This window comes from Conger conger, chromosome 10, assembly GCF_963514075.1.
Source record: "Conger conger chromosome 10, fConCon1.1, whole genome shotgun sequence".
NCBI lineage: Eukaryota > Metazoa > Chordata > Actinopteri > Anguilliformes > Congridae > Conger > Conger conger.
Window position 1 is genome coordinate 1,962,250 of NC_083769.1, and position 26,834 is coordinate 1,989,083.

The window sequence follows — 26,834 nt, forward strand, 5'->3', positions numbered from 1 at the left end:
CAGGCCAATCCTCTCCCACTGTGACAGGGCAATCTAACCTAGCTGCCTCTCCCACTGTGACAGGGCAATCCTCTTCCACTATGACACGGCTATCTAACCTCGCTGCCCCTCCCGCTGTGACAGGGCAATGTAACCTAGCTGCCTCTCCCACTGTGACAGGGCAATCCTCTCCCACTCTGACAGGGCAATCCAACCTAGCTGCATCTCCCACTGTGAGAGGGCAATCCTCTCCCACTGTGACAGGGCAATCTAACCTAGCAGCCTCTCCCAATGTGACAGGTCGATCTAACCTAGATGCCTATGCCACTGTGACAGGGCAATCCTCTCCCACTGTGACAGGGCAATCTAACCTAGCTGCCTCTACCACTGTGACAGGGCAATCTAACCTAGCTGCCTCTCCCACTGTGACAGGGCAATCTAACCTAGCTGCCTCTCCCACTGTGACAGGGCAATGTAGCCTAGCTGCCTCTCCCACTGTGACAGGGCAATCCTCTCCCACTGTGACAGGGCAATCTAACCTAGCTGCCTCTCCCACTGTGAGAGGGCAATCCTCTCCCACTGTGACAGGGCAATCTAACCTAGCTGCCTCTCCCACTGTGACAGGGCGATCTAACCTAGATGCCTCTCCCACTGTGACAGGGCAATGTAGCCTAGCTGCCTCTCCCACTGTGACAGGGCAATCCTCTCCCACTGTGACAGGGCAATCTAACCTAGCTGCCTCTCCCACTGTGAGAGGGCAATCCTCTCCCACTGTGACAGGGCAATCTAACCTAGCTGCCTCTCCCACTGTGACAGGGCGATCTAACCTAGATGCCTATGCCACTGTGACAGGGCAATCCTCTCCCACTGTGACAGGGCAATCTAACCTAGCTGCCTCTACCACTGTGACAGGGCAATCTAACCGTGCTGCCTCTCCCACTGTGACAGGGCAATCTAACCTAGCTGCCTCTCCCACTGTCACAGGGCAATCTAACCTAGCTGCCTCTCCCACTGTCACAGGGCAATCAAACCTGGCTGCCTCTCCCACTGTGACAGGGCAATCCTCTCCCACTGTGACAGGGCAATCTAACCTAGCTGCCTCTCCCACTATGACTTGGAAATCTAACCTAGCTGCCTCTCCCACTGTGACAGGGCAATCTAACCTAGCTGCCTCTCCCACTGTGACAGGCCAATCCTCTCCCACTGTGACAGGGCAATCCTCTCCCACTGTGACAGGGCAATCTAACCTAGCTGCCTCTCCCACTGTGACAGGGCAATCCTCTCCCACTGTGACACGGCTATCTAACCTCGCTGCCCCTCCCGCTGTGACAGGGCAATGAAACCTAGCTGCCTCTCCCACTGTGACAGGGCAATCCTCTCCCACTCTGACAGGGCAATCTAACCTAGCTGCCTCCCCCACTGTGAGAGGGCAATCCTCTCCCACTGTGACAGGGCAATCTAACCTAGCAGCCTCTCCCACTGTGACAGGGCAATCTAAACTAGCAGCCTCTCCCACTGTGACAGGGCGATCTAACCTAGATGCCTATGCCACTGTGACAGGGCAATCCTCTCCCACTGTGACAGGGCAATCTAACCTAGCTGCCTCCACCACTGTGACAGGGCAATCTAACCTAGCTGCCTCTCCCACTGTGACAGGGCAATCTAACCTAGCTGCCTCTCCCACTGTGACAGGGCAATCCAACCTAGCTGCCTCTCCCACTGTGACAGGGCAATGTAGCCTAGCTGCCTCTCCCACTGTGAGAGGGCAATCCTCTCCCACTGTGACAGGGCAATCTAACCTAGCTGCCTCTCCCACTGTGAGAGGGCAATCCTCTCCCACTGTGACAGGGCAATCTAACCTAGCTGCCTCTCCCACTGTGACAGGGCGATCTAACCTCGATGCCTATGCCACTGTGACAGGGCAATCCTCTCCCACTGTGACAGGGCAATCAAACCTAGCTGCCTCTCCCACTGTGACAGGGCAATCTAACCTAGCTGCCTCTCACACTGTGACAGGGCAATCTAACCTAGCTGCCTCTCACACTGTGACAGGCCAATCGTCTCCCACTGTAACAGGGCAATCCTCTCCCACTGTGACAGGGCAATCGAACCTAGATCCCTCTCCCGCTGTGACAGGGCAATCCTCTCCCACTATCACAAGGCAATCTAACCTCGTTGCCTCTCCCGCTGTGACAGGGCAATCTAACCTAGCTGCCTCTCCCACTGTGACAGGGCAATCTAACCTAGCTGCCTCTCCCACTATGAAAGGGCAATCCTCTCCCACTATGACAGGGCAATCTAACCTCGCTGCCCCTCCCGCTGTGACAGGGCAATCTAACCTAGCTGCCTCTCCCACTGTGACAGAGCAATCTAACCTAGCTGCCTCTCCCACTGTGACAGGGCAATCTAACCTAGCTGCCTCTCCCAATGTGACAGGGCAATCTAACCTAGCTTCCTCTCCCAATGTGACAGGGGAATCTAACCTAGCTGCCTCTCCCACTGTGAGAGGGCAATCCTCTCCCACTCTGACAGGGCAATCTAACCTAGCTGCCTCTCCCACTCTGACAGGGCGATCTAACCTAGATGCCTATGCCACTGTGACAGAGCAATCCTCTCCCAATGTGACAGGGCAATCTAACCCAGCTGCCTCTCCCACTGTGACAGGGCAATCTGACCTAGCTGCCTCTCCTACTGTGACAGGGCAATCCTCTTCCACTCTGACAGGGCAATCCAACCTAGCTGCCTCTCCCACTGTGAGAGGGCAATCCTCTCCCACTGTGACAGGGCAATCTAACCTAGCAGCCTCTCCCAATGTGACAGGTCGATCTAACCTAGATGCCTATGCCACTGTGACAGGGCAATCCTCTCCCACTGTGACAGGGCAATCTAACCTAGCTGCCTCTACCACTGTGACAGGGCAATCTAACCTAGCTGCCTCTCCCACTGTGACAGGGCAATCTAACCTAGCTGCCTCTCCCACTGTGACAGGGCAATGTAGCCTAGCTGCCTCTCCCACTGTGACAGGGCAATGTAGCCTAGCTGCCTCTCCCACTGTGACAGGGCAATCCTCTCCCACTGTGACAGGGCAATCTAACCTAGCTGCCTCTCCCACTGTGAGAGGGCAATCCTCTCCCACTGTGACAGGGCAATCTAACCTAGCTGCCTCTCCCACTGTGACAGGGCGATCTAACCTAGATGCCTATGCCACTGTGACAGGGCAATCCTCTCCCACTGTGACAGGGCAATCTAACCTAGCTGCCTCTACCACTGTGACAGGGCAATCTAACCGTGCTGCCTCTCCCACTGTGACAGGGCAATCTAACCTAGCTGCCTCTCCCACTGTGACAGGGCAATCCTCTTCCACTGTGACAGAGCAATCTAACCTAGCTGCCTCTCCCACTGTGACAGGGCAATCCTCTTCCACTCTGACAGGGCAATCTGACCTAGCTGCCTCCCCCACTGTGACAGGGCAATCTAACCTAGCTGCCTCTCCCACTGTGACAGGGCAATCCAACCTAGCTGCCTCTCCCACTGTGACAGGGCAATCCAACCTAGCTGCCTCTCCCACTGTGACAGGGCAATGTAGCCTAGCTGCCTCTCCCACTGTGAGAGGGCAATCCTCTCCCACTGTGACAGGGCAATCTAACCTAGCTGCCTCTCCCACTGTGAGAGGGCAATCCTCTCCCACTGTGACAGGGCAATCTAACCTAGCTGCCTCTCCCACTGTGACAGGGCGATCTAACCTCGATGCCTCTCCCACTATGAAAGGGCAATCCTCTCCCACTATGACAGGGCAATCTAACCTCGCTGCCCCTCCCGCTGCGACAGGGCAATCTAACCTAGCTGCCTCTCCCACTGTGACAGAGCAATCTAACCTAGCTGCCTCTCCCACTGTGACAGGGCAATCTAACCTAGCTGCCTCTCCCAATGTGACAGGGCAATCTAACCTAGCTTCCTGTCCCAATGTGACAGGGGAATCTAACCTAGCTGCCTCTCCCACTGTGAGAGGGCAATCCTCTCCCACTCTGACAGGGCAATCTAACCTAGCTGCCTCTCCCACTGTGACAGGGCGATCTAACCTAGATGCCTATGCCACTGTGACAGAGCAATCCTCTCCCAATGTGACAGGGCAATCTAACCCAGCTGCCTCTCCCACTGTGACAGGGCAATCTGACCTAGCTGCCTCTCCTACTGTGACAGGGCAATCTATCTTAGCTGCCTCTCCCACTGTGACCGGGCAATCCTCTCCCACTGTGACAGGGCAATCCTCTCCCACTATGACAGGGCAATCTTCTCCCACTGTGACAGGGCAATCTAACCCAGCTGCCTCTCCCACTGTGACAGGGCAATGTGACCTATCTGCCTCTCCTACTGTGACAGGGCAATCTAACCTAGCTGCCTCTCCCACTGTGACAGGGCAATCTAACCTAGCTGCCTCTCCCACTGTGACAAGGCAATGTAACCTAGCTGCCTCTCCCACTGTGACAGGGCAATCCTCTCCCACTCTGACAGGGCAATCTAACCTAGCTGCCTCTCCCACTGTGAGAGGGCAATCCTCTCCCACTGTGACAGGGCAATCTAACCTAGCTGCCTCTCCCACTGTGACAGGGCGATCTAACCTCGATGCCTATGCCACTGTGACAGGGCAATCCTCTCCCACTGTGACAGGGCAATCAAACCTAGCTGCCTCTCCCACTGTGACAGGGCAATCTAACCTAGCTGCCTCTCACACTGTGACAGGGCAATCTAACCTAGCTGCCTCTCACACTGTGACAGGCCAATCGTCTCCCACTGTAACAGGGCAATCCTCTCCCACTGTGACAGGGCAATCGAACCTAGATCCCTCTCCCGCTGTGACAGGGCAATCCTCTCTCACTATCACAAGGCAATCTAACCTCTCTGCCTCTCCCGCGGTGACAGGGCAATCTAACCTAGCTGCCTCTCCCACTGTGACAGGGCAATCTAACCTAGCTGCCTCTCCCACTATGAAAGGGCAATCCTCTCCCACTATGACAGGGCAATCTAACCTCGCTGCCCCTCCCGCTGCGACAGGGCAATCTAACCTAGCTGCCTCTCCCACTGTGACAGAGCAATCTAACCTAGCTGCCTCTCCCACTGTGACAGGGCAATCTAACCTAGCTGCCTCTCCCAATGTGACAGGGCAATCTAACCTAGCTTCCTGTCCCAATGTGACAGGGGAATCTAACCTAGCTGCCTCTCCCACTGTGAGAGGGCAATCCTCTCCCACTCTGACAGGGCAATCTAACCTAGCTGCCTCTCCCACTGTGACAGGGCGATCTAACCTAGATGCCTATGCCACTGTGACAGAGCAATCCTCTCCCAATGTGACAGGGCAATCTAACCCAGCTGCCTCTCCCACTGTGACAGGGCAATCTGACCTAGCTGCCTCTCCTACTGTGACAGGGCAATCTATCTTAGCTGCCTCTCCCACTGTGACCGGGCAATCCTCTCCCACTGTGACAGGGCAATCCTCTCCCACTATGACAGGGCAATCTTCTCCCACTGTGACAGGGCAATCTAACCCAGCTGCCTCTCCCACTGTGACAGGGCAATGTGACCTATCTGCCTCTCCTACTGTGACAGGGCAATCTAACCTAGCTGCCTCTCCCACTGTGACAGGGCAATCTAACCTAGCTGCCTCTCCCACTGTGACAAGGCAATGTAACCTAGCTGCCTCTCCCACTGTGACAGGGCAATCCTCTCCCACTCTGACAGGGCAATCTAACCTAGCTGCCTCTCCCACTGTGAGAGGGCAATCCTCTCCCACTGTGACAGGGCAATCTAACCTAGCAGCCTCTCCCACTGTGACAGGGCGATCTAACCTAGATGCCTATGCCACTGTGACAGGGCAATCCTCTCCCACTGTGACAGGGCAATCTAACCTAGCTGCCTCTCCCACTGTGACATGGCAATCTAACCTAGCTGCCTCTCCCACTGTGACAGGGCAATCTAACCTAGCTGCCTCTCCCACTGTGACAGGGCATTCCTCTCCCACTATGACAGGGCAATCTAACCTCGCTGCCCCTCCCGCTGTGACAGGGCAATCTAACATAGCTGCCTCTCCCAATGTGACAGGGCAATCTAACCTAGCTGCCTCTCCCACTGTGACAGGGCAATCTAACCTAGCGGCCTCTCCCACTGTGACAGGGCAATTTAACCTAGCTGCCTCTCCCACTGTGACAGGGCGATTTAACATAGCTGCCTCTCCCACTGTGACAGGACAATCTAACCTAGCTGCCTCTCCCACTGTGACAGGGTAATCTAACCAAGATGTCTATGCTACTGTGACAGGGCAATCCTCTCCCACTGTGACAGGGCAATCTAACCTAGCTGCCTCTCCCACTATGACAGGGCAATGTAGCCTAGCTGCCTCTCCCACTGTGACAGGGCAATCTAACCTAGCTGCCTCTCCCACTGTGACAGGGCGATCTAACCTAGATGCCTATGCCACTGTGACAGAGCAATCCTCTCCCAATGTGACAGGGCAATCTAACCCAGCTGCCTCTCCCACTGTGACAGGGCAATCTGACCTAGCTGCCTCTCCTACTGTGACAGGGCAATCTATCTTAGCTGCCTCTCCCACTGTGACCGGGCAATCCTCTCCCACTGTGACAGGGAAATCCTCTCCCACTGTGACAGGGCAATCTTCTCCCACTGTGACAGGGCAATCTAACCCAGCTGCCTCTCCCACTGTGACAGGGCAATGTGACCTATCTGCCTCTCCTACTGTGACAGGGCAATCTAACCTAGCTGCCTCTCCCACTGTGACAGGGCAATCTAACCTAGCTGCCTCTCCCACTGTGACAAGGCAATGTAACCTAGCTGCCTCTCCCACTGTGACAGGGCAATCCTCTCCCACTCTGACAGGGCAATCTAACCTAGCTGCCTCTCCCACTGTGAGAGGGCAATCCTCTCCCACTGTGACAGGGCAATCTAACCTAGCAGCCTCTCCCACTGTGACAGGGCGATCTAACCTAGATGCCTATGCCACTGTGACAGGGCAATCCTCTCCCACTGTGACAGGGCAATCTAACCTAGCTGCCTCTCCCACTGTGACATGGCAATCTAACCTAGCTGCCTCTCCCACTGTGACAGGGCAATCTAACCTAGCTGCCTCTCCCACTGTGACAGGGCATTCCTCTCCCACTATGACAGGGCAATCAAACCTCGCTGCCCCTCCCGCTGTGACAGGGCAGTCTAACATAGCTGCCTCTCCCAATGTGACAGGGCAATCTAACCTAGCTGCCTCTCCCACTGTGACAGGGCAATCTAACCTAGCGGCCTCTCCCACTGTGACAGGGCAATTTAACCTAGCTGCCTCTCCCACTGTGACAGGGCGATTTAACATAGCTGCCTCTCCCACTGTGACAGGACAATCTAACCTAGCTGCCTCTCCCACTGTGACAGGGCAATCTAACCAAGATGCCTATGCTACTGTGACAGGGCAATCCTCTCCCACTGTGACAGGGCAATCTAACCTAGCTGCCTCTCCCACTATGACAGGGCAATGTAGCCTAGCTGCCTCTCCCACTGTGACAGGGCAATCTAACCTAGCTGCCTCTCCCACTGTGACAGGGCAATCTAATCTTGCTGCTTCTCCCACTGTGACAGGGCAATCTAACCTAGCTGCCTCTCCCACTATGACAGGGCAATCTAATCTTGCTGCTTCTCCGACTGTGACAGGGCAATCTAACCTAGCTGCCTCTCCCACTATGACAGGACAATCTAATCTTGCTGCTTCTCCCACTGTGACAGGGCAATCTAACCTAGCTGCCTCTGCCACTGTGACATGCCAATCTAACCTAGCTGCCTCTCCCACTGTGACAGGGCAATCCTCTCCCACCGTGACAGGGCAATCTAGCCTAGCTGCCTCTCCCACTGTGACAGGGCAATCCTCTCCCACAATGACAGGGCAATCTTACCTAGCTGCCTCTCCCACTGTGACCGGCCAATCCTCTCCCACTGTGACAGGGCAATGTAACCTAGCTGCCTGTCCCACTGTGACAGGGCAATGTACCCTTGCTGCCTCTCCCACTGTGCAGGGGCAATCTAACCTAGCTGCCTCTCCCACTGTGACAGGGCAATCTAACCTAGCTGCCTCTCCCACTGTGACAGGGCAATCTAACCTAGCTGCCTCTCCCACTGTGACAGGGCAATCTAACCTAGCTGCCTCTCCCACTATGACAGGACAATCTAATCTTGCTGCTTCTCCCACTGTGACAGGGCAATCTAACCTAGCTGCCTCTGCCACTGTGACATGCCAATCTAACCTAGCTGCCTCTCCCACTATGACAGGGCAATCCTCTCCCACCATGACAGGGCAATCTAACCTAGCTGCCTCTCCCACTGTGACAGGGCAATGTAACCTAGCTGCCTCTCCCACTGTGACAGGGCAATCTATCCTAGCTGCCTCTCCCACTGTGACAGGGCAATCTAGCCTAGCTGCCTCTCCCACTGTGACAGGGCAATCCTCTCCCACTGTGACAGGGCAATGTAACCTAGCTGCCTCTCCCACTGTGACAGGGCAATGTAACCTTGCTGGCTCTCCCACTGTGCAGGGGCAATCTAACCTAGCTGCCTCTCCCACTGTGACAGGGCAATCTAACCTAGCTGCCTCTCCCACTGTCACAGGGAAATGTAACCTTGCTGCCTCTCCCACTGTCACAGGGCAATATAATCTTGCTGCTTCTCCCACTGTGACAGGGCAATCCTTTCCCACCGTGACAGGGCAATCTAACCTAGCTGCCTCTCCCACTGTGACAGGGCAATGTAACCTTGCTGCCTCTCCCACTGTGACAGGGCAATCTAACCTAGCTGCCTCTCCCACTGTGACAGGGCAATCCTCTCCCACCGTGACAGGGCAATCTAGCCTAGCTGCCTCTCCCACTGTGACAGGGCAATCCTCTCCCACAATGACAGGGCAATCTTACCTAGCTGCCTCTCCCACTGTGACCGGCCAATCCTCTCCCACTGTGACAGGGCAATCTAACCTAGATGCCTCTCCCACTGTGACAGGGCAATCCTCTCCCACTATGACAGGGCAATCTAACATCGCTGCCCCTCCCGCTGTGACACGGCAATCTAACCTAGCTGCCTCTCCCACTGTGACAGGGCAATGTAACCTTGCTGCCTCTTCCACTGTGACAGGGCAATGTAACCTTGCTGCCTCTCCCACTGTGACAGGGTAATCTAATCTTGCTTCTTCTCCCACTGTGACAGGGCAATCTAACCTAGCTGCCTCTCCCACTGTGACATGCCAATCAAACCTAGCTGCCTCTCCCACTTTGACAGGGCAATCCTCTCCCACTGTGACAGCGCAATCTAACCTCGCTGCCTCTCCCGCTATGACAGGGCAATGTAGCCTAGCTGCCTCTCCCACTGTGACAGGGCAATCTAACCTAGCTTCCTCTCCCACTGTGACAGGGCAATCTAATCTTGCTGCTTCTCCCACTGTGACAGGGCAATCTAACCTAGCTGCCTCTCCCACTATGACAGGGCAATCTAATCTTGCTGCTTCTCCCACTGTGACAGGGCAATCTAACCTAGCTACCTCTCCCACTGTGACATGCCAATCTAACCTAGCTGCCTCTCCCACTGTGACAGGGCAATCCTCTCCCACCATGACAGGGCAATCTAACCTACCTGCCTCTCCCACTGTGACAGGGCAATCTAACCTAGCTGCCTCTCCCACTGTGACAGGGCAATCTAATCTTGCTGCTTCTCCCACTGTGACAGGGCAATCTAACCTAGCTGCCTCTCCCACTGTGACATGCCAATCTAACCTTGCTGCCTCTCCCACTGTGACAGGGCAATCCTCTCCCACCATGACAGGGCAATCTAACCTAGCTGCCTCTCCCACTGTGACAGGGCAATCTAACCTAGCTGCCTCTCCCACTGTGACAGGGCAATCTATCCTAGCTGCCTCTCCCACTGTGACAGGGCAATCTAGCCTAGCTGCCTCTCCCACTGTGACAGGGCAATCCTCTCCCACTGTGACAGGGCAATGTAACCTAGCTGCCTGTCCCACTGTGACAGGGCAATGTACCCTTGCTGCCTCTCCCACTGTGCAGGGGCAATCTAACCTAGCTGCCTCTCCCACTGTGACAGGGCAATCTAACCTAGCTGCCTCTCCCACTGTGACAGGGCAATCTAACCTAGCTGCCTCTCCCACCGTGACAGGGCAATCTAACCTAGCTGCCTCTCCCACTATGACAGGACAATCTAATCTTGCTGCTTCTCCCACTGTGACAGGGCAATCTAGCCTAGCTGCCTCTCCCACTGTGACAGGGCAATCCTCTCCCACTGTGACAGGGCAATGTAACCTAGCTGCCTCTCCCACTGTGACAGGGCAATGTAACCTTGCTGGCTCTCCCACTGTGCAGGGGCAATCTAACCTAGCTGCCTCTCCCACTGTGACAGGGCAATCTAACCTAGCTGCCTCTCCCACTGTCACAGGGAAATGTAACCTTGCTGCCTCTCCCACTGTGACAGGGCAATATAATCTTGCTGCTTCTCCCACTGTGACAGGGCAATCCTTTCCCACCGTGAAAGGGCAATCTAACCTAGCTGCCTCTCCCACTGTGACAGGGCAATGTAACCTTGCTGCCTCTCCCACTGTGACAGGGCAATCTAACCTAGCTGCCTCTCCCACTGTGACAGGGCAATCCTCTCCCACCGTGACAGGGCAATCTAGCCTAGCTGCCTCTCCCACTGTGACTGGGCAATCCTCTCCCACAATGACAGGGCAATCTTACCTAGCTGCCTCTCCCACTGTGACCGGCCAATCCTCTCCCACTGTGACAGGGCAATCTAACCTAGATGCCTCTCCCACTGTGACAGGGCAATCCTCTCCCACTATGACAGGGCAATCTAACATCGCTGCCGCTCCCGCTGTGACACGGCAATCTAACCTAGCTGCCTCTCCCACTGTGACAGGGCAATGTAACCTTGCTGCCTCTTCCACTGTGACAGGGCAATGTAACCTTGCTGCCTCTCCCACTGTGACAGGGTAATCTAATCTTGCTTCTTCTCCCACTGTGACAGGGCAATCTAACCTAGCTGCCTCTCCCACTGTGACATGCCAATCAAACCAAGCTGCCTCTCCCACTTTGACAGGGCAATCCTCTCCCACTGTGACAGCGCAATCTAACCTCGCTGCCTCTCCCGCTATGACAGGGCAATGTAGCCTAGCTGCCTCTCCCACTGTGACAGGGCAATCTAACCTAGCTTCCTCTCCCACTGTGACAGGGCAATCTAATCTTGCTGCTTCTCCCACTGTGACAGGGCAATCTAACCTAGCTGCCTCTCCCACTATGACAGGGCAATCTAATCTTGCTGCTTCTCCCACTGTGACAGGGCAATCTAACCTAGCTACCTCTCCCACTGTGACATGCCAATCTAACCTAGCTGCCTCTCCCACTGTGACAGGGCAATCCTCTCCCACCATGACAGGGCAATCTAACCTACCTGCCTCTCCCACTGTGACAGGGCAATCTAACCTAGCTGCCTCTCCCACTGTGACAGGGCAATCTAATCTTGCTGCTTCTCCCACTGTGACAGGGCAATCTAACCTAGCTGCCTCTCCCACTGTGACATGCCAATCTAACCTTGCTGCCTCTCCCACTGTGACAGGGCAATCCTCTCCCACCATGACAGGGCAATCTAACCTAGCTGCCTCTCCCACTGTGACAGGGCAATCTAACCTAGCTGCCTCTCCCACTGTGACAGGGCAATCTATCCTAGCTGCCTCTCCCACTGTGACAGGGAAATCTAGCCTAGCTGCCTCTCCCACTGTGACAGGGCAATCCTCTCCCACTGTGACAGGGCAATGTAACCTAGCTGCCTGTCCCACTGTGACAGGGCAATGTACCCTTGCTGCCTCTCCCACTGTGCAGGGGCAATCTAACCTAGCTGCCTCTCCCACTGTGACAGGGCAATCTAACCTAGCTGCCTCTCCCACTGTGACAGGGCAATCTAACCTAGCTGCCTCTCCCACCGTGACAGGGCAATCTAACCTAGCTGCCTCTCCCACTGTGACAGGGCAATCCTCTCCCACCGTGACAGGGCAATCTAACCTAGCTGCCTCTCCCACTGTGACAGGGCAATCCTCTCCCACAATGACAGGGCAATCTTACCTAGCTGCCTCTCCCACTGTGACAGGGCAATCCTCTCCCACTGTGACAGGGCAATCTAACCTAGATGCCTCTCCCACTGTGACAGGGCAATCCTCTCCCACTGTGACAGGGCAATCTAACCTAGCTGCCTCTCCCACTGTGACAGGGCAATGTAACCTTGCTGCCTCTCCCACTGTGACAGGGCAATCTAACCTAGCTGCCTCTCCCACTGTGACAGGGCAATCTAACCAAGCTGCCTCTCCCACTGTGACAGGGCAATCTAACCTAGATGCCTCTCCCACTGTGATAGGCCAATCCTCTCCCACTGTGAAAGGGCAATTCTCTCCCACTGTGACAGGGCAATCTAACCTTGCTGCCTCTCCCAGTCTGACAGGGCAATCCTCTCCCACTGTGACAGGGCAATCTAACCTAGCTGCCTCTCCCACTGTGACAGGGCAATCTAACCTAGCTGCCTCTCCCACTGTGACATGCCAATCTAACCTAGCTGCCTCTCCCACTGTGACAGGGAAATGTAACCTTGCTGCCTCTCCCACTGTGACAGGGCAATATAATCTTGCTGCTTCTCCCACTGTGACAGGGCAATCCTTTCCCACTGTGACAGGGCAATCTAACCAAGCTGCCTCTCCCACTGTGACAGGGCAATGGAACATTGCTGCCTCTCCCACTGTGACAGGGCAATCTAACCTAGCTGCCTCTCACACTGTGACAGGGCAATCCTCTCCCACCGTGACAGGGCAATCTAGCCTAGCTGCCTCTCCCACTGTGACAGGGCAATCCTCTCCCACAATGACAGGGCAATCTTACCTAGCTGCCTCTCCCACTGTGACTGGCCAATCCTCTCCCACTGTGACAGGGCAATCCTCTCCCACTGTGACAGGGCAATCTAACCTAGATGCCTCTCCCACTGTGACAGGGCAATCCTCTCCCACTATGACAGTGCAATCTAACATCGCTGCCCCTCCCGCTGTGACACGGCAATCAAACCTAGCTGCCTCTCCCACTGTGACAGGGCAATCTATCCTAGCTGCCTCTCCCAATGTGACAGGGCAATGTAACCTCGCTGCCTCTTCCACTGTGACAGGCCAATGTAACCTTGCTGCCTCTCCCACTGTGACAGGGCAATCTAACCTAGATGCCTCTCCCACTGTGACATGCCAATCAAACCTAGCTGCCTCTCCCACTTTGACAGGGCAATCCTCTCCCACTGTGACAGGGCAATGTAACCTCGCTGCCTCTCCCGCTATGACAGGGCAATGTAGCCTAGCTGCCTCTCCCACTGTGACAGGGCAATCTAACCTAGCTGCCTCTCCCACTGTGACAGGGCAATGTAACCTTGCTGCCTCTCCCACTGTGACAGGGCAATCTAACCTAGCTGCCTCTCCCACTGTGACAGGGCAATCCTCTCCCACCGTGACAGGGCAATCTAGCCTAGCTGCCTCTCCCACTGTGACAGGGCAATCCTCTCCCACAATGACAGGGCAATCTTACCTAGCTGCCTCTCCCACTGTGACCGGCCAATCCTCTCCCACTGTGACAGGGCAATCCTCTCCCACTGTGACAGGGCAATCTAACCTAGATGCCTCTCCCACTGTGACAGGGCAATCCTCTCCCACTGTGACAGGGCAATCTAACCTAGATGCCTCTCCCACTGTGACCGGCCAATCCTCTCCCACTGTGACAGGGCAATCCTATCCCACTGTGACAGGGCAATCTAACATCGCTGCCCCTCCCGCTGTGACACGGCAATCTAACCTAGCTGCCTCTCCCACTGTGACAGGGCAATGTAACCTTGCTGCCTCTCCCACTGTGACAGGGCAATGTAACCTAGCTGCCTCTTCCACTGTGACAGGGCAATGTAACCTTGCTGCCTCTCCCACTGTGACAGGGTAATCTAATCTTGCTTCTTCTCCCACTGTGACAGGGCAATCTAACCTAGCTGCCTCTCCCACTGTGACATGCCAATCAAACCTAGCTGCCTCTCCCACTTTGACAGGGCAATCCTCTCCCACTGTGACAGCGCAATCTAACCTCGCTGCCTCTCCCGCTATGACAGGGCAATGTAGCCTAGCTGCCTCTCCCACTGTGACAGGGCAATCTAACCTAGCTGCCTCTCCCACTGTGACAGGGCAATCTAATCTTGCTGCTTCTCCCACTGTGACAGGGCAATCTAACCTAGCTGCCTCTCCCACTATGACAGGGCAATCTAATCTTGCTGCTTCTCCCACTGTGACAGGGCAATCTAACCTAGCTACCTCTCCCACTGTGACATGCCAATCTAACCTAGCTGCCTCTCCCACTGTGACAGGGCAATCCTCTCCCACCATGACAGGGCAATCTAACCTAGCTGCCTCTCCCACTGTGACAGGGCAATCTAACCTAGCTGCCTCTCCCACTGTGACAGGCCAATCTAATCTTGCTGCTTCTCCCACTGTGACAGGGCAATCTAAACTAGCTGCCTCTCCCACTGTGACATGCCAATCTAACCTTGCTGCCTCTCCCACTGTGACAGGGCAATCCTCTCCCACCATGACAGGGCAATCTAACCTAGCTGCCTCTCCCACTGTGACAGGGCAATCTAACCTAGCTGCCTCTCCCACTGTGACAGGGCAATCTATCCTAGCTGCCTCTCCCACTGTGACAGGGCAATCTAGCCTAGCTGCCTCTCCCACTGTGACAGGGCAATCCTCTCCCACTGTGACAGGGCAATGTAACCTTGCTGCCTCTCCCACTGTGCAGGGGAGATCTAACCTAGCTGCCTCTCCCACTGTGACAGGGCAATCTAACCTAGCTGCCTCTCCCACTTTGACAGGGCAATCTAACCTAGCTGCCTCTCCCACCGTGACAGGGCAATCTAATCTTGCTGCTTCTCCCACTGTGACAGGGCAATCTAACCTAGCTGCCTCTCCCACTATGACAGGGCAATCTAATCTTGCTGCTTCTCCCACTGTGACAGGGCAATCTAACCTAGCTACCTCTCCCACTGTGACATGCCAATCTAACCTAGCTGCCTCTCCCACTGTGACAGGGCAATCCTCTCCCACCATGACAGGGCAATCTAACCTAGCTGCCTCTCCCACTGTGACAGGGCAATCTAACCTAGCTGCCTCTCCCACTGTGACAGGCCAATCTAATCTTGCTGCTTCTCCCACTGTGACAGGGCAATCTAACCTAGCTGCCTCTCCCACTGTGACATGCCAATCTAACCTTGCTGCCTCTCCCACTGTGACAGGGCAATCCTCTCCCACCATGACAGGGCAATCTAACCTAGCTGCCTCTCCCACTGTGACAGGGCAATCTAACCTAGCTGCCTCTCCCACTGTGACAGGGCAATCTATCCTAGCTGCCTCTCCCACTGTGACAGGGCAATCTAGCCTAGCTGCCTCTCCCACTGTGACAGGGCAATCCTCTCCCACTGTGACAGGGCAATCTAACCTAGCTGCCTCTCCCACTGTGACAGGGCAATCTAACCTAGCTGCCTCTCCCACTGTGACATGCCAATCTAACCTAGCTGCCTCTCCCACTGTGACAGGGAAATGTAACCTTGCTGCCTCTCCCACTGTGACAGGGCAATATAATCTTGCTGCTTCTCCCACTGTGACAGGGCAATCCTTTCCCACTGTGACAGGGCAATCTAACCTAGCTGCCTCTCCCACTGTGACAGGGCAATGGAACATTGCTGCCTCTCCCACTGTGACAGGGCAATCTAACCTAGCTGCCTCTCACACTGTGACAGGGCAATCCTCTCCCACCGTGACAGGGCAATCTAGCCTAGCTGCCTCTCCCACTGTGACAGGGCAATCCTCTCCCACAATGACAGGGCAATCTTACCTAGCTGCCTCTCCCACTGTGACTGGCCAATCCTCTCCCACTGTGACAGGGCAATCCTCTCCCACTGTGACAGGGCAATCTAACCTAGATGCCTCTCCCACTGTGACAGGGCAATCCTCTCCCACTATGACAGTGCAATCTAACATCGCTGCCCCTCCCGCTGTAACACGGCAATCTAACCTAGCTGCCTCTCCCACTGTGACAGGGCAATCTATCCTAGCTGCCTCTCCCAATGTGACAGCGCAATGTAACCTCGCTGCCTCTTCCACTGTGACAGGCCAATGTAACCTTGCTGCCTCTCCCACTGTGACAGGGCAATCTAACCTAGATGCCTCTCCCACTGTGACAGGGAAATCAAACCTAGCTGCCTCTCCCACTGTGACATGCCAATCAAACCTAGCTGCCTCTCCCACTTTGACAGGGCAATCCTCTCCCACTGTGACAGGGCAATGTAACCTCGCTGCCTCTCCCGCTATGACAGGGCAATGTAGCCTAGCTGCCTCTCCCACTGTGACAGGGCAATCTAACCTAGCTGCCTCTCCCACTGTGACAGGGCAATGTAACCTTGCTGCCTCTCCCACTGTGACAGGGCAATCTAACCTAGCTGCCTCTCCCACTGTGACAGGGCAATCCTCTCCCACCGTGACAGGGCAATCTAGCCTAGCTGCCTCTCCCACTGTGACAGGGCAATCCTCTCCCACAATGACAGGGCAATCTTACCTAGCTGCCTCTCCCACTGTGACCGGCCAATCCTCTCCCACTGTGACAGGGCAATCCTCTCCCACTGTGACAGGGCAATCTAACCTAGATGCCTCTCCCACTGTGACAGGGCAATCCTCTCCCACTGTGACAGGGCAATCTAACCTAGATGCCTCTCCCACTGTGACCGGCCAATCCTCTCCCACTGTGACAGGGCAATCCTCTCCCACTGTGACAGGGCAATCTAACATCGCTGCCCCTCCCGCTGTGACACGGCAATCTAACCTAGCTGCCTCTCCCACTGTGACAGGGCAATGTAACCTAGCTGCCTCTTCCACTGTGACAGGGCAATGTAACCTTGCTGCCTCTCCCACTGTGACAGGGTAATCTAATCTTGCTTCTTCTCCCACTGTGACAGGGCAATCTAACCAAGCTGCCTCTCCCACTGTGACATGCCAATCAAACCTAGCTGCCTCTCCCACTTTGACAGGGCAATCCTCTCCCACTGTGACAGCGCAATCTAACCTCGCTGCCTCTCCCGCTATGACAGGCCAATGTAGCCTAGCTGCCTCTCCCACTGTGACAGGGCAATCTAACCTAGCTGCCTCTCCCACTGTGACAGGGCAATCTAATCTTGCTGCTTCTCCCACTGTGACAGGGCAATCTAACCTAGCTGCCTCTCCCACTATGACAGGGCAATCTAATCTTGCTGCTTCTCCCACTGTGACAGGGCAATCTAACCTAGCTACCTCTCCCACTGTGACATGCCAATCTAACCTAGCTGCCTCTCCCACTGTGACAGGGCAATCCTCTCCCACCATGACAGGGCAATCTAACCTAGCTGCCTCTCCCACTGTGACAGGGCAATCTAACCTAGCTGCCTCTCCCACTGTGACAGGCCAATCTAATCTTGCTGCTTCTCCCACTGTGACAGGGCAATCTAACCTAGCTGCCTCTCCCACTGTGACATGCCAATCTAACCTTGCTGCCTCTCCCACTGTGACAGGGCAATCCTCTCCCACCATGACAGGGCAATCTAACCTAGCTGCCTCTCCCACTGTGACAGGGCAATCTAACCTAGCTGCCTCTCCCACTGTGACAGGGCAATCTATCCTAGCTGCCTCTCCCACTGTGACAGGGCAATCTAGCCTAGCTGCCTCTCCCACTGTGACAGGGCAATCCTCTCCCACTGTGACAGGGCAATGTAACCTTGCTGCCTCTCCCACTGTGCAGGGGAGATCTAACCTAGCTGCCTCTCCCACTGTGACAGGGCAATCTAACCTAGCTGCCTCTCCCACTTTGACAGGGCAATCTAACCTAGCTGCCTCTCCCACCGTGACAGGGCAATCTAATCGTGCTGCTTCTCCCACTGTGACAGGGCAATCTAACCTAGCTGCCTCTCCCACTATGACAGGGCAATCTAATCTTGCTGCTTCTCCCACTGTGACAGGGCAATCTAACCTAGCTACCTCTCCCACTGTGACATGCCAATCTAACCTAGCTGCCTCTCCCACTGTGACAGGGCAATCCTCTCCCACCATGACAGGGCAATCTAACCTAGCTGCCTCTCCCACTGTGACAGGCCAATCTAATCTTGCTGCTTCTCCCACTGTGACAGGGCAATCTAACCTAGCTGCCTCTCCCACTGTGACATGCCAATCTAACCTTGCTGCCTCTCCCACTGTGACAGGGCAATCCTCTCCCACCATGACAGGGCAATCTAACCTAGCTGCCTCTCCCACTGTGACAGGGCAATCTAACCTAGCTGCCTCTCCCACTGTGACAGGGCAATCTATCCTAGCTGCCTCTCCCACTGTGACAGGGCAATCTAGCCTAGCTGCCTCTCCCACTGTGACAGGGCAATCCTCTCCCACTGTGACAGGGCAATGTAACCTTGCTGCCTCTCCCACTGTGCAGGGGAGATCTAACCTAGCTGCCTCTCCCACTGTGACAGGGCAATCTAACCTAGCTGCCTCTCCCACTTTGACAGGGCAATCTAACCTAGCTGCCTCTCCCACCGTGACAGGGCAATCTAACCTAGCTGCCTCTCCCACTGTGACAGGGCAATCCTCTCCCACCGTGACAGGGCAATCTAACATCGCTGCCCCTCCCGCTGTGACACGGCAATCTAACCTAGCTTCCTCTCCCACTGTGACAGGGCAATCTATCCTAGCTGCCTCTCCCAATGTGACAGGGCAATGTAACCTCGCTGCCTCTTCCACTGTAACAGGCCAATGTAACCTTGCTGCCTCTCCCACTGTGACAGGGCAATCTAACCTAGATGCCTCTCCCACTGTGACAGGGCAATCAAACCTAGCTGCCTCTCCCACTGTGACATGCCAATCAAACCTAGCTGCCTCTCCCACTTTGACAGGGCAATCCTCTCCCACTGTGACAGGGCAATGTAACCTCGCTGCCTCTCCCGCTATGACAGGGCAATGTAGCCTAGCTGCCTCTCCCACTGTGACAGGGCAATCTAACCTAGCTGCCTCTCCCACTGTGACAGGGCAATGTAACCTTGCTGCCTCTCCCACTGTGACAGGGCAATCTAACCTAGCTGCCTCTCCCACTGTGACAGGGCAATCCTCTCCCACCGTGACAGGGCAATCTAGCCTAGCTGCCTCTCCCACTGTGACAGGGCAATCCTCTCCCACAATGACAGGGCAATCTTACCTAGCTGCCTCTCCCACTGTGACCGGCCAATCCTCTCCCACTGTGACAGGGCAATCCTCTCCCACTGTGACAGGGCAATCTAACCTAGATGCCTCTCCCACTGTGACAGGGCAATCCTCTCCCACTGTGACAGGGCAATCTAACCTAGATGCCTCTCCCACTGTGACCGGCCAATCCTCTCCCACTGTGACAGGGCAATCCTCTCCCACTGTGACAGGGCAATCTAACATCGCTGCCCCTCCCGCTGTGACACGGCAATCTAACCTAGCTGCCTCTCCCACTGTGACAGGGCAATGTAACCTTGCTGCCTCTCCCACTGTGACAGGGCAATGTAACCTAGCTGCCTCTTCCACTGTGACAGGGCAATGTAACCTTGCTGCCTCTCCCACTGTGACAGGGTAATCTAATCTTGCTTCTTCTCCCACTGTGACAGGGCAATCTAACCTAGCTGCCTCTCCCACTGTGACATGCCAATCAAACCTAGCTGCCTCTCCCACTTTGACAGGGCAATCCTCTCCCACTGTGACAGCGCAATCTAACCTCGCTGCCTCTCCCGCTATGACAGGGCAATGTAGCCTAGCTGCCTCTCCCACTGTGACAGGGCAATCTAACCTAGCTGCCTCTCCCACTGTGACAGGGCAATCTAATCTTGCTGCTTCTCCCACTGTGACAGGGCAATCTAACCTAGCTGCCTCTCCCACTATGACAGGGCAATCTAATCTTGCTGCTTCTCCCACTGTGACAGGGCAATCTAACCTAGCTACCTCTCCCACTGTGACATGCCAATCTAACCTAGCTGCCTCTCCCACTGGGACAGGGCAATCCTCTCCCACCATGACAGGGCAATCTAACCTAGCTGCCTCTCCCACTGTGACAGGGCAATCTAACCTAGCTGCCTCTCCCACTGTGACAGGCCAATCTAATCTTGCTGCTTCTCCCACTGTGACAGGGCAATCTAACCTAGCTGCCTCTCCCACTGTGACAGGGCAATCCTCTCCCACCATGACAGGGCAATCTAACCTAGCTGCCTCTCCCACTGTGACAGGGCAATCTAACCTAGCTGCCTCTCCCACTGTGACAGGGCAATCTATCCTAGCTGCCTCTCCCACTGTGACAGGGCAATCTAGCCTAGCTGCCTCTCCCACTGTGACAGGGCAATCCTCTCCCACTGTGACAGGGCAATGTAACCTTGCTGCCTCTCCCACTGTGCAGGGGCAATCTAACCTAGCTGCCTCTCCCACTGTGACAGGGCAATCTAACCTAGCTGCCTCTCACACTTTGACAGGGCAATCTAACCTAGCTGCCTCTCCCACCGTGACAGGGCAATCTAACCTAGCTGCCTCTCCCACTGTGACAGGGCAATCCTCTCCCACCGTGACAGGGCAATCTAACCTAGCTGCCTCTCCCACTGTGACAGGGCAATCCTCTCCCACAATGACAGGGCAATCTTACCTAGCTGCCTCTCCCACTGTGACAGGGCAATCTTACCTACCTGCCTCTCCCACTGTGACCGGCCAATCCTCTCCCACTGTGACAGGGCAATCCTCTCCCACTGTGACAGGGCAATCTAACCTAGATGCCTCTCCCACTGTGACAGGGCAATCCTCTCCCACTGTGACAGGGCAATCTAACCTAGATGCCTCTCCCACTGTGACCGGCCAATCCTCTCCCACTGTGACAGGGCAATCCTCTCCCACTGTGACAGGGCAATCTAACATCGCTGCCCCTCCCGCTGTGACACGGCAATCTAACCTAGCTGCCTCTCCCACTGTGACAGGGCAATGTAACCTTGCTGCCTCTCCCACTGTGACAGGGCAATGTAACCTAGCTGCCTCTTCCACTGTGACAGGGCAATGTAACCTTGCTGCCTCTCCCACTGTGACAGGGTAATCTAATCTTGCTTCTTCTCCCACTGTGACAGGGCAATCTAACCTAGCTGCCTCTTCCACTGTGACATGCCAATCAAACCTAGCTGCCTCTCCCACTTTGACAGGGCAATCCTCTCCCACTGTGACAGCGCAATCTAACCTCGCTGCCTCTCCCGCTATGACAGGGCAATCTAACCTAGCTGCCTCTCCCACTGTGACATGCCAATCTAACCTTGCTGCCTCTCCCACTGTGACAGGGCAATCCTCTCCCACCATGACAGGGCAATCTAACCTAGCTGCCTCTCCCACTGTGACAGGGCAATCTAACCTAGCTGCCTCTCCCACTGTGACAGGGCAATCTATCCTAGCTGCCTCTCCCACTGTGACAGGGCAATCTAGCCTAGCTGCCTCTCCCACTGTGACAGGGCAATCCTCTCCCACTGTGACAGGGCAATGTAACCTTGCTGCCTCTCCCACTGTGCAGGGGCAATCTAACCTAGCTGCCTCTCCCACTGTGACAGGGCAATCCTCTCCCACAATGACAGGGCAATCTTACCTAGCTGCCTCTCCCACTGTGACAGGGCAATCCTCTCCCACTGTGACAGGGCAATCTAACCTAGATGCCTCTCCCACTGTGACAGGGCAATCCTCTCCCACTGTGACAGGGCAATCTAACCTAGCTGCCTCTCCCACTGTGACAGGGCAATGTAACCTTGCTGCCTCTCCCACTGTGACAGGGCAATCTAACCTAGCTGCCTCTCCCACTGTGACAGGGCAATCAAACCTAGCTGCCTCTCCCACTGTGACAGGGCAATCTAACCTAGATGCCTCTCCCACTGTGATAGGCCAATCCTCTCCCACTGTGAAAGGGCAATTCCCTCCCACTGTGACAGGGCAATCTAACCTTGCTGCCTCTCCCAGTCTGACAGGGCAATCCTCTCCCACTGTGACAGGGCAATCTAACCTAGCTGCCTCTCCCACTGTGACAGGGCAATCTGATCTTGCTGCTTCTCCCACTGTGACAGGGCAATCTAACCTAGCTGCCTCTCCCACTGTGACATGCCAATCTAACCTAGCTGCCTCTCCCACTGTGACAGGGAAATGTAACCTTGCTGCCTCTCCCACTGCGACAGGGCAATATAATCTTGCTGCTTCTCCCACTGTGACAGGTCAATCCTTTCCCACTGTGACAGGGCAATGTAACCTCGCTGCCTCTTCCACTGTGACAGGCCAATGTAACCTTGCTGCCTCTCCCACTGTGACAGGGCAATCTAACCTAGCTGCCTCTCCCACTGTGACTGGGCAATCCTCTCCCACAATGACAGGGCAATCTTACCTAGCTGCCTCTCCCACTGTGACAGGGCAATCCTCTCCCACTGTGACAGGGCAATCTAATCTTGCTGCTTCTCCCACTGTGAGAGGGCAATCTAACCTAGCTGCCTCTCCCACTGTGATATGCCAATCTAACCTTGCTGCCTCTCCCACTGTGACAGGGCAATCCTCTCCCACCATGACAGGGCAATCTAACCTTGCTGCCTCTCCCACTGTGACAGGGCAATGTAACCTTGCTGCCTCTCGCACTGTGCAGGGGCAATCTAACCTAGATGCCTCTCCCACTGTGACACGGCAATCTAACCTAGCTGCCTCTCCCACTGTGACAGGCCAATGTAACCTTGCTGCCTCTCGCACTGTGCAGGGGCAATCTAACCTAGATGCCTCTCCCACTGTGACAGGGCAATCCTCTCCCACTATGACAGGGCAATCTAACATCGCTGCCCCTCCCGCTGTGACACGGCAATCTAACCTAGCTGCCTCTCCCACTGTGACAGGGCAATCTATCCTAGCTGCCTCTCCCAATGTGACAGGGCAATGTAACCTCGCTGCCTCTTCCACTGTGACAGGCCAATGTAACCTTGCTGCCTCTCCCACTGTGACAGGGCAATCTAATCTTGCTGCTTCTCCCACTGTGACAGGGCAATCTAACCTAGCTGCCTCTCCCACTGTGACATGCCAATCAAACCTAGCTGCCTCTCCCACTTTGACAGGGCAATCCTCTCCCACTGTGACAGGGCAATGTAACCTCGCTGCCTTTCCCGCTATGACAGGGCAATGTAGCCTAGCTGCCTCTCCCACTGTGACAGGGCAATCTAACCTAGCTGCCTCTCCCACTGTGACAGGGCAATCTAATCTTGCTGCTTCTCCCACTGTGACAGGGCAATCTAACCTAGCTGCCTCTCCCACTATGACAGGGCAATCTAATCTTGCTGCTTCTCCCACTGTGACAGGGCAATCTAACCTAGCTGCCTCTCCCACTGTGACATGCCAATCTAACCTAGCTGCCTCTCCCACTGTGACAGGGCAATCCTCTCCCACCATGACAGGGCAATCTAACCTAGCTGCCTCTCCCACTGTGACAGGGCAATCTAACCTAGCTGCCTCTCCCACTGTGACAGGGCAATGTAACCTTGCTGCCTCTCGCACTGTGCAGGGGCAATCTAACCTAGCTGCCTCTCCCACTGTGACAGGGCAATCTAACCTAGCTGCCTCTCCCACTGTGACAGGGCAATCTAAGCTAGCTGCCTCTCCCACTGTGACAGGGCAATCTAACCTAGCTGCCTCTCCCACTGTGACAGGGCAATCCTCTCCCACCGTGACAGGGCAATCTAACCTAGCTGCCTCTCCCACTGTGACAGGGCAATCCTCTCCCACAATGACAGGGCAATCTTACCTAGCTGCCTCTCCCACTGTGACAGGGCAATCCTCTCCCACTGTGACAGGGCAATCTAATCAAGATGCCTCTCCCATTGTGACAGGGCAATCCTCTCCCACTGTGACAGGGCAATCTAACCTAGCTGCCTCTCCCACTGTGACAGGGCAATGTAACCTTGCTGCCTCTCCCACTGTGACAGGGCAATCTAACCTAGCTGCCTCTTCCACTGTGACAGGGCAATCTAACCTAGCTGCCTCTCCCACTGTGACAGGGCAATCTAACCTAGATGCCTCTCCCACTGTGATAGGCCAATCCTCTCCCACTGTGAAAGGGCAATGCTCTCCCACTGTGACAGGGCAATCTAACCTTGCTGCCTCTCCCAGTCTGACAGGGCAATCCTCTCCCACTGTGACAGGGCAATCTAACCTAGCTGCCTCTCCCACTGTCACAGGGCAATCTAACCTAGCTGCCTCTCCCACTGTGACCGGGCAATCTGATCTTGCTGCTTCTCCCACTGTGACAGGGCAATCTAACCTAGCTGCCTCTCCCACTGTGACATGCCAATCTAACCTAGCTGCCTCTCCCACTTTGACAGGGCAATCCTCTCCCACTGTGAAAGGGCAATCTAACCTCGCTGCCTCTCCCGCTATGGCAGGCCAATGTAGCCTAGCTGCCTCTCCCACTGTGACAGGGCAATCTAACCTAGCTGCCTCTCCCACTGTGACAGGGCAATCTAAACTTGCTGCTTCTACCACTGTGACAGGGCAATCTAACCTAGATGCCTCTCCCACTGTGATAGGCCAATCCTCTCCCACTGTGAAAGGGCAATTCTCTCCCACTGTGACAGGGCAATCTAGCCTTGCTGCCTCTCCCAGTCTGGCAGGGCAATCCTCTCCCACTGTGACAGGGCAATCTAACCTAGCTGCCTCTCCCACTGTGACAGGGCAATCTAACCTAGCTGCCTCTCCCACTGTCACAGGGCAATCTAACCAAGCTGCCTCTCCCACTGTGACCGGGCAATCTGATCTTGCTGCTTCTCCCACTGTGACAGGGCAATCTAACCTAGCTGCCTCTTCCACTGTGACATGCCAATCTAAACTAGCTGCCTCTCCCACTTTGACAGGGCAATCCTCTCCCACTGTGACAGGGCAATCTAACCTCGCTGCCTCTCCCACTGTGACAGGGCAATCTAATCTTGCTGCTTCTCCCACTGTGACAGGGCAATCTAACATAGCTACCTCTCCCACTGTGACAGGGCAATATAACCTAGATGCCTATGCCACTGTTACAGGTCAATCCTCTCCCGCTATGGCAGGCCAATGTAGCCTAGCTGCCTCTCCCACTGTGACAGGGTAATCTAACCTAGCTGCCTCTCCCACTGTGACAGGGCAATCTAATCTTGCTGCTTCTCCCACTGTGACAGGGCAATCTAACCTAGCTACCTCTCCCACTGTGACAGGGCAATCTAACCTAGATGCCTATGCCACTGTTACAGGTCAATCCTCTCTCACTGTCACAGGGCAATCTAACCTAGCTGCCTCTCCCACTGTGACAGGGCAATCTAACCTAGCTGCCTCTCCCACTGTGACAGGGCAATCTAACCTAGCTGCCTCTCCCACTGTGACAGGGCAATCTAATCTAGCTGCCTCTCCCACTGTGACAGGGCAATCTAACCTAGCTGCCTCTCCCACTGTGACAGGGCAATCCTCTCCCACCTTGACAGGGCAATCTAACCTAGCTGCCTCTCCCACTGTGACAGGGCAATCCTCTCCCACTGTGACAGGGCAATCTAACCTACCTGCCTCTCCCACTGTGACAGGGCAATCTAATCTAGCTGCCTCTCCCACTGTGACAGGGCAATCTAACCTAGCTGCCTCTCCCACTGTGACAGGGCAATCCTCTCCCACCGTGACAGGGCAATCTAACCTAGCTGCCTCTCCCACTGTGCCAGGGCAATCTAACCTAGATGCCTATGCCACTATTACAGGTCAATCCTCTCCCACTGTGACAGGGCAATCTAACCTAGCTGCCTCTCCCACTGTGACAGGGCAATCCTCTCCCACCGTGACAGGGCAATCTAACCTAGCTGCTTCTCCCACTGTGACAGGGCAATCTAATCTAGCTGCCTCTCCCACTGTGACAGGGCAATCTAACCTAGATGCCTCTCCCACTGTGACAGGGCAATCCTCTCCCACTGTGACAGGGCAATCTAACCTAGCTGCTTCTCCCACTGTGACAGGGCAATGTAACCTTGCTGCCTCTCCCACTGTGACAGGGCAATCTAACCTAGCTGCCTCTCCCACTGTGACAGGGCAATCAAACCTAGCTGCCTCTCCCACTGTGACAGGGCAATCTAACCTAGATGCCTCTCCCACTGTGATAGGCCAATCCTCTCCCACTGTGAAAGGGCAATTCCCTCCCACTGTGACAGGGCAATCTAACCTTGCTGCCTCTCCCAGTCTGACAGGGCAATCCTCTCCCACTGTGACAGGGCAATCTAACCTAGCTGCCTCTCCCACTGTGACAGGGCAATCTGATCTTGCTGCTTCTCCCACTGTGACAGGGCAATCTAACCTAGCTGCCTCTCCCACTGTGACATGCCAATCTAACCTAGCTGCCTCTCCCACTGTGACAGGGAAATGTAACCTTGCTGCCTCTCCCACTGCGACAGGGCAATATAATCTTGCTGCTTCTCCCACTGTGACAGGTCAATCCTTTCCCACTGTGACAGGGCAATGTAACCTCGCTGCCTCTTCCACTGTGACAGGCCAATGTAACCTTGCTGCCTCTCCCACTGTGACAGGGCAATCTAACCTAGCTGCCTCTCCCACTGTGACTGGGCAATCCTCTCCCACAATGACAGGGCAATCTTACCTAGCTGCCTCTCCCACTGTGACAGGGCAATCCTCTCCCACTGTGACA